Raw genomic sequence first — 13,164 nt, 5'->3', positions numbered from 1 at the left:
AAAGACAAAGCACATACAGGTGAAGTATCATTTTGTCAGGGATGTACTTGATAGCGAGAGCATTGAGCTTGCCAAGGTATATACAGATAATAATCCTGCAAATCTTCTCATGAAGGGTCTTTCAGCAAACCGGTTTTCTCATTGCCACCAGATGATGGGGTTTGGATAGTATATATGTACTTCAGCTTTGTATATACATAGACTTAGCTGATTCTTTTCTCTACCTTCAGACACGTTGCCTTTAGATGGGAGGTTGTTGGAAATAAAGGTGCACTATGCCTTTTACGGTATTTGGATATGAATGCACCCTTACACTTGTACTTTACATATATTATCAAAACCTAAAGTGATACATCTTGTTATTGTACCAAACACTTTGTGTATTGTGCTCTCACTCCTTTTGTTCACTCTTCCTACTCTGGACTTCGCACTCAGTCTGACCCGCACTCTCGATCCTTGCACATCGACTTCAAAAGGTTGAGACAATAGGATCTTGACCACCTTTGAGAAATATATATGAGATCTGCAGCTTCTTTGGGTTATGCTTTTACTACAGAAAGTATGTACGTGGGCTTGTTGAAATTGCATCTCCATTGCATGCTTTGCAGAAGAAGAATGTGCCATTTAGATAGACAACAATGAAAATTTCAGCATTTGAAAAATTGAAGGAAAAGGTGACTTCAGATCTTGTGCTGTTGGAGCTTTCGCTCAACTGCCAAGACCCACGGACCGCTTATTGTTTCAAGCGTTCCAAGCCGAGCACTAATGGCTACCTCTCACATAACCGATGCGCCATCCATATCTACGGGTGTAGTGAGCTTACCTCTGTGCCGTTCGAGTTACCTCCTCTCCTGCGCACTCCGGTAGCTCCACGATCTAAGTGCAAGCTTCAAGCAAGCTCAATCCTCCCGCTCCAAGCTCCAAGCTCCATTGCCGCGAGCAAGACAAGAGAAGAGAAGAGAAGAGAAGAAGAGAGGAGAAGATGGAGAGCTTCTCCACCCCACGGTCCCTCACCCTCACACACTCACTCCCTCACACTCTCACACTCCCTCTCTCAAGCACAAGCTCAAGCAAGCAAGAACAAGAAGAAGAAGAAGAAGATGAGAGCTACTTTCGGCCACACACAAGAATGAGCTTCTCATTCACTTTTCAACTTTATATACAAAACCCTAAATCCCTTTTGGGCGGTCGTCCCCTTTTCCCCTTTTTTACATGGCCGCCGTAGCCTAGGCCCTTTTTCCCATTGTCCTTCTATCTTCCTAGCTTCCTTTCCACCGCCCGTCTACATTTACAAATTGCACGGGTGAGAGCCCGGCGCTCCTTGAATTAAACCATGATGCGCTTGCGCTCTTTTACAAAAGTTTTGACTTGCGCTCTTCCTTGTGTGCCTTTCTCCCTTATTTAGGACTCTTCTCCTTGTGCGTCTTTGTCTTCCATTTCTCTTTGCCTTGGCCTTTGTCTTTGTCTTTTGCTTTAGCTTTTCCGGATTTTCCACCTTCGTTTGTTCGAGGGTTAACATGTGCATGTATTGCATGATCTAAGGAAGTTATTTGTAGTTTAGTATGATGTATGTGTAACAACATTGGGACTGTTCTTATGTAGGATGGCCGAGTTGTGGCTTATGAGAGCCGAATCTTCCATGGTGCAAAGAAGAATTTGCAGGTTTGTGAGATGGAGCTCTCGGCTGTAATTTATGCATTGTCTATATGAAAACATTATTTGTTAGGGGTTGATTTTACAAGGCAAACAGACTATCAGACTTTGAGGTACTTTTTGATGCAGAAAAAGTTGTCAGAGGAACATATGATATGGACAAATTTTCGCTGTATGTTTGATTTTCAGATTGTATACATTGATGGTAAAAAGAATGTTGTGGTTGATGCACAGCCATGTAAGCCACAAATTTCAGCCATTAGCATGGTTTATTACACGGAGTTGGATACTATGAAAGAGCAATATGCTACTGATTTGGACTTTGCTAATGTTTATAATCAGCTTTTGCAATGGCCAGGGGCACAAGTACTTTGTGATGAGAGATGAATTTCTAATGATACATGGACGACTGTGTGTCAAGTAGTTGAGGCATAGAGTTATCACTGAAAGTCATGCTCCTTAGTATGTTGGACATAGAGATATTGATGCCATAGTCAAGGCAGTGGAGTATTTCTTTTATTGGCCAGCTTTGAGGGATGATATAGAACAGTTTGTTAGGACATGCATTATATGTAAGAAGATAAAGCATGATAGGCAAAAGATGTTGGGCTTGTTGTAGTTCTTGTTTATAAAGATAGGCCTTGGCAGAGCATTGCAATGGATTTTATTTTTGAGCTTCCTAGAACACCTGCAGCGAATGATGGGATATAGACTATCATTTACAGATTAGCAAACATGCCCATTTCATTCCAGTGAGGATGAAAATAAAGACTGATCATATAGTATTATTGTTTTTGCAATACATGTTTAAGTATCATGGTATGCTAGAGTCATCAGTGATGGAGATCCTCGGATGACTAGTTTATTTTGGAAGGGTTTGTTTCAAAATATGGGTTCCATGCTAAAATTCTCATCATCCTTCCATTCGTAGACAAATGGTCTGTTGGGAATAAAGAGTCGCCGTGCCTTTTATTGTGTTCGGGTGTGAACACACCCTTACACTTTGTACTTTATATATATTCAAAACCTAAAATGTGGTACACTAGTCAATTTGTACTGTATACCCATTGTGCCATGCTCACTCTCTCTCTCTCAATTGCTCTCAACTCCCTGCACTCTCATCTCAGCTTGCGACCATACCTTCACAATAAACTGGTATCAGAGCTCACAGGCTGTGTACGCTTTTTGAAGTTAGTAACAGTCATCAGGCTGAGTGACAGACGAGCAGGAGCTTCAGGCACCAGTTGTTAGTATTTGGCAGGTGCAGGAGAGGCAGTTAACAGGCTAAGGTTCAGAAATTGCAAAATTGGTGCACATTTGCTTGTGGAATTTTGGGGTTTTTTCACATTTCAGTGAAATTTCTTCAATTTCAGTGAAATCTGTGCACATCGGACCCAATAAATTTGGGGCTTTTGCAGAATTTCATCAATGTGTGCAAGAATTGCCCAGTATATGCACTTAGGTACTTGAATTGATTCAATTTTGAATAAATTATCCTAAAAAATTTGGGGCTTTTGACCCAAATCGTCAAATTTGTGCTCAAGAATGCTTTTGGAGCAGAAATTGTAGTGAAATTTTGGGGATTTCACATGTAACTAGTGGCTTGGTCTCTAATTGTGTCAGAAACTGCTTGAGGAGTGCAGCAAACGACATTGTTTAATTTTGAAAATTTCTGCAATCTTGGGATTTTCATTGCTGGTTGGTACTCTTGTGCATTGTGGTCACTTGTGTCATATTTGGGCTTGCCTTTGGTGATTGATTAGTCAATTTGGTGCTGCAAATTATGGCTGGAAACAGTAACAGTAGTAATCTTTTGCACATTAAGAAGCTTGAGGGTGCCCATAAATTTGCAATCTGGCAGAAACAATGCTATAATGTCTTGGTGCAGAAGAAACATGTAAAGCCCATCAAAACAAAGGGAATCAAACTAGTAGACATGGAACAAGATGAGTGGGATGACTTGGATGAGCTTGCTTGCTCTACCATGGAGCTCTCAGTGTTAGACAACTTGCTCTTCAACATTGAGAAGCTGAATTCAGCATATGCATCGGTGGCAAAGGCTTTAAGAATTGTATGCTTAGAAAAGTGCAGCAAGCAAGGTTTATTGGCTGAAAAAACTGATGGACTTTCGCATGAAAGAGGGTACAGCCATGTTTGTACATTTGAATGAGTTTAACTCAATTTTTAGTCAGTTGATTGCTTTGGATTTTCATATCGATGAAGAGTTCAAAGCTACCTTCTTGCTATGCACTCTACCTGAAAGTTGGGATACTTTCAGGATAGCTTTGAGTAATTCAAATGCTTAGCTGTTATACTCTGATGTGGAGAGTTCTTTGTTGATGGAAGAACTAAATAGGCAAAATGACTCAACAAACAAGTCTTCAAATGCATTAGACACTAGAGGCAGATTTCAGCATAAGAGCAGTTTTGAAAATCGAGCACGCAGCAAATCTTGTGAAAAGAACGTGGAGTGCCATCATTGTGGCAAAAAGGGGCACTACAAAAGGGATTGCTTTCAGTTGAAGAAAGAGAAGGGTAAAAATAAAAACAATGAAGCCAACAAGGCTGAAAACAAGGACAACTAGCATGCCAAAAAGAGCAATGTGAAAATAGAAGACATTAATGTAGTCACTCATGATAATGACAGTGACGGTATGTAATTCTAGCTTCTTCTTTGGATGCATATGCATTTATTGCAAATTCTGAGGATGATATTCACACTTCGATACTTGATTCAGGTGCGTTCTTTCATGTCACACCACATCATGAGTGGTTCTCTGACTACAATGGTGTTGTGCGTGGTGTTGTCCACTTGGGGGATAACTATGCATGTAAAATTGCAAGCATTGGTAGTGTGAAATTGGAATTTCAGTACGGTTCTATGTTTGTTTTGCATAATGTGAGACATGTACCTCAGCTCAAGAAGAGCTTAATAAGCATAAGGAAACTAGATGATGAAGGGTATCACACCACCTTTGGGGATAGCAAATGGAAAATATGTAAGGTCTGCTACATTGTTGCCAAGGGGTCCAAAAGTGATACTTTGTATCCTTTGTATGTATCTAGTGTGCATGACCATGCTATCACCATAACTGAGCAGCCAAGTGTTTCTTTGTGGCATAGTTGGTTGGAACACATGAGTCAATCTGGAATGAAAGTGCTCTCTCATTTGGATTATTTACCGTGTTTGAGGTATGCTGATTTTGAATAGTGTGATCATTGCATTTATGTTAAACATGCTCAAATGTCACATAAAAAATCTCTTTAAGTCTTCACGCTTAAAGTTAGTGCATTCAGATGTATGTCAAATGCCAAGGTTATTTTTAAGGGAGAAGGAAGTATTTTATTACCTTTGTTGATAATGCCACATGCAAAGTTTGGGTTTATCCAATCCGTCGCAAAGACGAGGCCTTGGATAAATTTAAAAAATTCTTGGTACTTGCTGAAAATCGACCCGCAAGACATTAAAATGTCTTCACTCTAACAATGGTGGGGAATATGTGTCCAAAGCCTTTCAAGACTTTTGTGATAGCAAAGGGATTAAGAGGGAGCTTACTGCTCCTCATAATGCGCCCCAAAATGGTGTTGCAGAGCGTATGAATCGGACCATTCAAGAGAAGGTCCGTACAATGCTGTCACATGTTGCTTTACCCCATGGTTTTTGGATAGAGGTTGTTATGACAGCCATACACTTGATTAATCGGTCACCAAACAGGTCTTTGGGGGGGGGGGGGGGGGTTCCCCAAGAAGCATGGTCGGGCAAGCCACCTTCGTATGCACACTTGAAAGTGTTTGGCTGCGAGGCATTTGTGCACATACGCAAGGAATAACGCAACAAACTTGAGCCAAAGTCTTATAAATGTATTTTCCTAGGATATGGTGATGAAGGTGAAATGGGATATAGATTATGGGATCTCGAGAAAAGAAAAGTAGTACGTAACAATGATGTCATCTTCCGGGAAGATCGCATGCACAAACGGCCTGAAAGAACAGAGGAAGTCAGAAGGGTTGTATTTCGAGAGGATGTACCAATTGGACAGCAAATAATGCCCATTAGACAGCAGCAAATACTTGCTGAAAATATCCCTGAAAATGTAGGGAATGATGCTGTAAATGATTAGCAAGATCTTGCGCATAATGTCCCACAAATTCAGCAAGAACATGTGCACTTGGAACAACCTAAACCAAGTATACAACAAGCTTTACCTGCAGAACAACAAGCTGTTAATGCAGATTTATAGGTTGAACATCCAGCAAATATTGACCACTGGGTCTGTAGGTCGACCCAAGTGCAAAAACAGCCAAATAGATTTGTTCCTAGAGTAAACTACGTGGCTGATTATGTCATGTTAACAGATTGTGGTGAATCGTCATTCATGCTTCCAGGAAGCAATGGACAGACAAGATAGTAAAAAATGGCAAAAAGCAATGCTATCAGAGATGGAATCTCTCATGAAGAATGACACTTGGGATTTGGTACTTTTGCCAAAAGGACAAAAAGTGCTACCCTGCAAATGGATTTTCAAAATGAAAGTCACTTCTGGTTCTTTGCCCAAGTACAAGGCACGCTTGGTTGCTAAAGGATACAAGCAAGAACATGGAATTGATTTTGATGAAATCTTTTCTCCTGTAGTCAAAATGACTACTTTGCAAATCATCTTGGGCTTGGTTGCATTTGAGGACATGGAACTCATACAGATGGATGTAAAAACCGCCTTCTTACATGGTGATTTGTATGAGGAAATCTATATGCAGCAGTTCGATGGTTTTGTTGCAAAGGGAAAAGAGCACATGGTATGTAAACTTAACAAAAGTTTGTATGGGCTGAAGCAGGCACCACGCGAATGGTATCACAAATTTGATACATTCATGCAATCTCAGGGATTTCATTGTTCTCAAGTTGATCATTGCTTTTATACCAAAAAGGCAGCAGATGGCAGCCTTATTCTCTTGGTATTGTATGTGGATGACATGCTAATTGCAGGCAAGGATGTTCATGCCTTGGACTCCTTGAAGCAGAGTCTACACAATAGCTTTGATATGAAAGATCTTGGCGAGGCAAATCACATTCTTGGCATGCGTATACTCAGAGACAGATCTAACAGTCCTGTTTATCTGTACAACAGGAGTATATTACCAAAGTTTTGCAACGTTTCAATATGGAGGGGGGGAAAGCTATTAGTGTACCATTGCCTCCATATGTGAAACTTAGTGCAGATGACAGCCCTACGTCAGATGATGGTAAGGTTGAAATGGCCAAGATACCTTATGCTTCAGCTGTTGGTAGCTTGATGTATGTTATGGTTGCTACACGACTTGATATTGCATTTGCGATGGGAGTAGTTAGCAGATACATGGCATATCCTGGCATAAAGCATTAGGAAGCAGTAAAGGGTATCATGAGATACCTTAAGGGCACAAAGGATTTGTGTATCTACTCTGGTAAGCAGAAGTCATCTGTTGTTGGTTTCACGGATACAGACTATGCTGGACATCCTGATTGCATGAAATCTACTTTGGGATATGTGTTTATGTTCACAAGAGGAGCAATCTCTTGGATATCTAGGTTGCAAAAGTGTGTTACACTGTCTACTACAGAGGCAGAATATGTGATTGCCACAGAGGCATGCACAGAGACTTTATGGCTTTCACGTCTGGTGAGAGAGCATGGCATTATAGAGGTTCCTATCCTCCATTATGACAGTTAGAGTGCTATCATGCTAGCACGGAATCCTGTCTTTCACGCAAAGACAAAGCTCATAAATGTGAAGTGTCACTTCATCAGGGATGTACTTGACAGCAAAGGCATTGAGCTTATCAAGGCATATACAGATGATGATCTTGCAGACCTTCTCACGAAAGGTCTCCCAGCTGCGAGTGGTTTGCTCATTGCCGCCAGATGATGGGGGTTGGATAGTATATGTGTCTTTCAGCTTTGTACATACATAGACTTAGCTGATTCTTTCCTCTACCTTCAGGCACGTTGCCTTTAGGTGGGAGGTTGTTGGGAATAAAGGGTCATCGTGCCTTTTATTGTGTTCAGGTGTGAACGTACCCTTATACATTGTACTTTATATATATTCAAAATCTAAAATGTGGTATACTAGTCTTTGTACCGTATACCCATTGTGTCGTGCTCTCTCTCTCTCTCTCTCTCTCTCTCTCTCTCTCTGTGTACTACTCTCAACTCCCTGCACTCTCATCTCAGCTCGCGACCATACCTTCACAACATGGTCAATATAAGGAAGCAAATTCCATAAGGTTGGATCTTTTGAGGTGCTATGTTTCAGACCACAAGACACAATGGGAGTAGTATTTGCCATTGGTTGAGTTTGCATACAACAATACGTTACATAATTCCATTGGCAAGTCTCCATTTGAGGAGGTTGAGGGTGGCAAGAATGTACCACCTATCTTGCAGACTAAGGATATGATCTTTGAGGCTGATTATATGTGGAAAGCTTGTATACAGCCTACGTAAAGATAAAGTATGCACTTCAAAGATCATAGGAAAAGCAAAATAAGGTAGCTGATCGCCATAGACGTGCTTTGCAATTTGCAGAGGAGGGTGATTGTGTATTGTTGCATTTTGAAAGGGCAAGGTTGAAAAAGATGAAAGAAAGAGAGAGGTTGTATCCGAAGTTGAATATGAGATACTATGGGCCCTTCCAGGTATTGGAGCAGATCAGTGATATGGCATATCGGCAGCTAGAGCTTCTTTGGCTTCTCATATGAAAGCTAGGTGTTTGAAGCTCACTCCTTAGACTCAAGATATCTATAGGTTTCTTCTAGGTACAATTAGTCTTTCTATTCTTGCAATAGAAGTGTAGCAAATCTTTAGTGGAATGTCAAAAGTGTTTGGCATTGTCTACACAAGTCAATGGTACTCGACTTCCAAGGGTGAAAAAGCAAGAATACTAACCCTTTTAGGTATGCTTGACCCTAGTACTCTAAGTATGGCCACTCTATGTACAATTGAGTATCTCGGTGTAAAGCGAGTGCACACACACTGTGTGTAGTGTAGGGCTCTTCTAGGAGGTCAAAGCAAGTTGTTGACAACCCCTTGTGGTGTTTGACTTACTGATGCCTCAAGCCAGATTCAGTTGGCAAACCCACTCTCCCTCCTTGGGTGGTGTAGAAGTGTGGTCAAGGGTTGGGGGAGCTAGCATGCTCCCAAACTTGTAACTAAGTGGGTATGATTATGCGCTATATCCTATGTGTGTACTTTGTGTGCTTCCTTGTGTGACTAAGTTTGTGGTTTAGTGCAAATGTGGCGAGGTGAGTGCAATACGTAGGCTTAAGGTCTCATGTTCATGTGATGAACAATTCCTATGTGTCAAACAATCTACGTGCCAAATAATTTATATGATGAAGAGTTCGTGTGGCGAATGCTGTTTAGCAAATGTGGCGAGGTGAGTGCAATGCCTAGTGCACTAATGTGGGTCTAGTTAACTTGTGCGTGTGTGTGTGTGTGTGTGTGCAAGTGGGTGTTGATGGAGGGACTATGTGGTAGGCTTAAGGTCTCATGTTCATGTGATGACATGTGATGGCGAGTTTAGATTTGTGTGCTGAAAAGTTAATGTGATGAAGAGTTTATGTTACAAAGAGTTAGTGTGTTGAAGAGTTTATGTGATGAAGAGTTGAGAATGAAAACATGTGATGACGAGTTAAGATTCATGTGCCGAAGAGTTTGTGTGACAAAGAGTTCAGTGCTTGCCTTGTGCCTTGCTCCTATATTTTCTGTGCCATCTCTATTATTTGTTGTGAACCTTGAGGCATGTTGCTAGTACTTTCCCTTGGCTCATCAAATTCCAGTGGCTCCACATAGTTTGGCATGGCAAACATTATCTTAGGTAGCTTTATGGTTATGAATTATTTTGGCTCAAAGGGATCTTGTTCTTCAAGTCCTACAACTTCCAACTCTTGATCTCTGTAGCCTATACCCTTCAGACGATGGATAAGAGCCTTCCTTGTTGGGGCTGGGATCAAAAGATCAAGCGCTTGGCCCAAATTTAGATTGTTTAGAGCTACATTGGCCAAGCTCAATTGCACCTTCAACTCAGCTACATCCTTAGTGTTGGAGGTGGAAACTGCTTGTATGGTCTTTCTATAGAGCTTATGTCACTGTGTGATTGCATACTTGTAGACATTCACATGCACCTTAAGCTGACTTTCTCTGTATAATGAGGTTGCTAATTGGTTGGTTAGCTTTGTTAATGCCTTCCCATAGGTTTTTCTCATTTCATTTTTGGTCTGGGTGACAGCTCCAATCAAATTTGCGTTGACAGTCTGTTGCAAATCAGTGCAAACTACTGTGAAATATTCCTGGGCCTGCTGATTCTCTTGGATTTCTTTTATATGGAGAGCTGTTTTGACCTTCTCCTGCTCTAATTGGACAGTGCCCACAATTGCAGGCATTTGTTTAGGGTAGACTTCAATTGGAGGCAAGCTGTGGTGCTTTAGAGGCTTCTTTGCTGCATTGGGTTGATAATGTCATATGGATGGATTTCTCATGTATTCCAGTTTCTTGGACAAGTGCAAGCACAGGATTAGTTTACTCGGCATGATTGGCCTTTTGGCCAGTGATCTTTGAATGGTTGATAGTTACCATGGGAATAACAATCACTTAAGAACAAGCACTTTAGGAGAGAGGGCAATAGTTAAAGGTTAATTATTGCCTACCGTGGGCTGTAGGAATCTTTCAAGAGCTGGTTGCATGTTTGTGGATTTTGATTGGTGCAGCACAGCTGAGGACAGTAGAACTGACAGTTCTAGTGTGCCAATTTGGCAGGTGCAATGGTGTAGCAGGTTGGACAGCAGATCAGACTGTAGTTTGGAGGCCTATTTAAGGCGATTGGTACTCTGTGGCAATTGGACATCAGGTGACCATAGTATACAGTGAACGGCAGAAGTCCACAACAAAACGAACATGATTGTTTGTGAATCAAGGCTCGCAATAGCATTACTGCATGGCCAAGGCTGTCAAAGACTCGGCAAGGCTGGTTTGAGACTGATTGTGGGTTGTCCAGGACAAGACAGCAAGGAGTCTCCTAGGATTCAGAGTAGGTGAGAGTGCATGATTGCGCTTAGGGCTGGAGTGCAGTGCGGATTCATTGTAGGCAGCCTTTACCCTTGTATACACCCATATTACTGCTGTAAAATTTCATTGGTTAAGAAGCTAAAACCATTGAGATAGGTGTCTAGTGGATTTACTGTTTGTTTTGGCACACATTAGTATAATTTTTTCCGAGATGAAACACAAAGGAGCTATTGAAATGAGAAGCTGATCTAGAACTTGATAACTAAAGTATCCAATGTATTTTTCCGAGATGAGACACAAAGGAGCTATTGAAATGAGAAGCTGATTTAGAACTTGATAATTGAAGTATCCAAGGTAACCACTCAAGTGGAGTCTCTTATCTCTATCAACTTTGAATTTCTTTGAATGTGTTCGTCACATTACCCTGTAATCTCCCAAGATAGCCTCTTACCACCTCATTTGTCTGCAGTACTGGGAATTAAGTCCCAGAAGTCTGCTGAAAGCAGTTTAGCCATCAAAAGTTGAGAATGCTTCCTTATCACCCAGTGAAGAGATCCAGAAGTCTGCAGAAAACAAATTGAGATTCCAGTAAGGCCATTTCTGGAGATTTTTGAGTCTCTATACACATATTTAGCATTGCAAACTTGAAAATTCACAAATTGCGGCCTTAAAATCTTCAGTAATGTGCTTTCAGCCAGCTTAACTAAGTTATGCTTCATTCTTGTGACTGCAGTATATGAGCAGATGGTGGATGGGTTCCTTTTTCCTTTCCACATGTAGAGAATTGCCAGCTCCTGGGAACTGTGCCTGTTGCCTGCTAAAGCCCAAGGGTAAGTAATTTATTTGGTTTCATGGTGTCGGTATATTTTATATAGCTTTCTCATCAAGCAAAAGCATGGCTCCACAGTAAGTTATGGTTGCCTGTTTCTGATGCTGGTGAGAAATTTGGATGTTTTTTGCAGAAATTGATCTGCCTAGTGGGCTATTATGCAATATAAATGTACTAAAACATAAAAAAAAGGGCTGAACTAAGGCTATACCTCATGCTTCAACCCTAGACATTCACGGACATTAATCATATTTTTCCTTATTTTTCTATCTCAAAAATCCTAATTTTTCTATTTTTCTCTATTTATTACTATTTATTTGCTCAAAATATTATAGAAATTCATAATTTTCAATTCCTACTAATCAAACTCACTCATCTCTACTTCCATACCAATTTTTGTTTAATGCGACAACAAAACCTCAAATTTCATCAAATTTCCATAAAAATCCCAATTTATGAGTGTCACGTGTATTGCGGGAAATTTATATATCATTAAAATTTCTGATTTCCATTATGAGTTTAGAGAATATGCAGCACCAAGCTCTTGACAGTGTAAAAGCCTTCCTTCAATATCAGAACTTAGGATCGGGCTAACTCAATTATTACGGCTCTTCTTTAAGACACAAATGACTACATTTGGCATGCATATTGGATCTTAATGTGATTGGTGTTACAAACTCATGCATAAACCACCAGGAAGACTGACTATTCTTTCATGGAGGATTGAAGAAAGTGGAGCGTTTTCGGGGCTCTTCTGTGTGGTGGGAAAGGTGATTGTATGGTATTCAGAAGCTCTCATTGTGCTATGAGATATCCTTAACAAATTTCTGGTGCCAAATAAGACGATCTATGCCTATCATAGCCAGATATAAATTGTACATTATGAGTTAGGTATCTACATTTTACTTTGAGTTGAGCACTGCACTGCAAAAATTATCTGCACCTCAGATAGTTCCAAGCACTAGGTAAAATCACAGCTTTATATGTGGACTGTATGTTACCATGCTTACACAGGGAGAAAGCAGCTGAAAGGTATTGTCAAGGATTGAGGTTATTAGAAAAAAGCTTTTGGGGATGGTTTCTCTGCAGGTGACCGACTCTTTTTATGAGAAGTTGAGAATTTCATGTACCTGGAAGCTTTCTAGGTCTGATTGAGAATATAAGTTAGTGGGGTATAGATAACTTTCAACATTCTTGTATGTGCGTTGGGTTTGAGTCATTACGAGGGTGTTGTTCTATTGCATACTTCCCTAAGTAAGGCTAACATAAGGTGCAAGTGTGTGCAGTATATGGAACTATAATACAAGCCGTTAAGGACTGGCATCAATATTTACTTAAATCATACAAAAACTGCAAAAGGCATTGATGTAGGATGCTGTAGGACTTGTGATATCTGATCATTTTGGGCAGTATCATGCTGAAGGAAAAGTGACCTATGACTGAGAAGTTTTACTGGCATCAGTTCTTGAGGCAATGGAGAGATAGATAGCAACTCCCATTTTGGGACTGCTCCCTCACCCAGGAGGCCACGAGCAAAGGTTTGAACTGGTGATCCCTTTCCAGGGGGGACAACCTTATGAGTTGGGATACCGAACGAGTGGTTAGAGGAGGTACAATATTTTTAGCGAATATGCATGTTGAT

At 40.7% G+C, this 13,164-nt stretch overlaps 1 protein-coding gene across 6 annotated transcripts in view; it reads left to right on the top strand.

Moving 5' to 3' along the window:
• Positions 1-11,800, top strand: part of LOC148022564 (Pyridine nucleotide-disulfide oxidoreductase family protein) — a 35,518-nt gene extending 23,718 nt beyond the window's left edge. For 3 of the 6 annotated variants that reach the window (XR_015693511.1, XR_015693507.1, XR_015693510.1), the window contains 2 exons: positions 11,427-11,523; positions 11,656-11,800. The gene's annotated coding sequence lies outside the window, so the exon portion shown is untranslated. Of the gene's footprint in view, positions 1-10,444; positions 11,048-11,162; positions 11,282-11,426 lie in introns of all 6 variants that reach the window. The other 3 variants (XR_015693508.1, XR_015693509.1, XM_087695510.1) reach the window with 3 other exon arrangements.
• Positions 11,801-13,164: the final 1,364 nt, after the last annotated feature.

This window comes from Lygodium microphyllum, chromosome 16 (assembly GCF_053477565.2).
Source record: "Lygodium microphyllum isolate KBCC chromosome 16, Lygodium_microphyllum_v1.1.10, whole genome shotgun sequence".
Lineage (NCBI taxonomy): Eukaryota > Viridiplantae > Streptophyta > Polypodiopsida > Schizaeales > Lygodiaceae > Lygodium > Lygodium microphyllum.
Note: the sequence above shows the minus strand (reverse complement) of the source record. Positions and strands in the feature narration are given on the sequence as shown.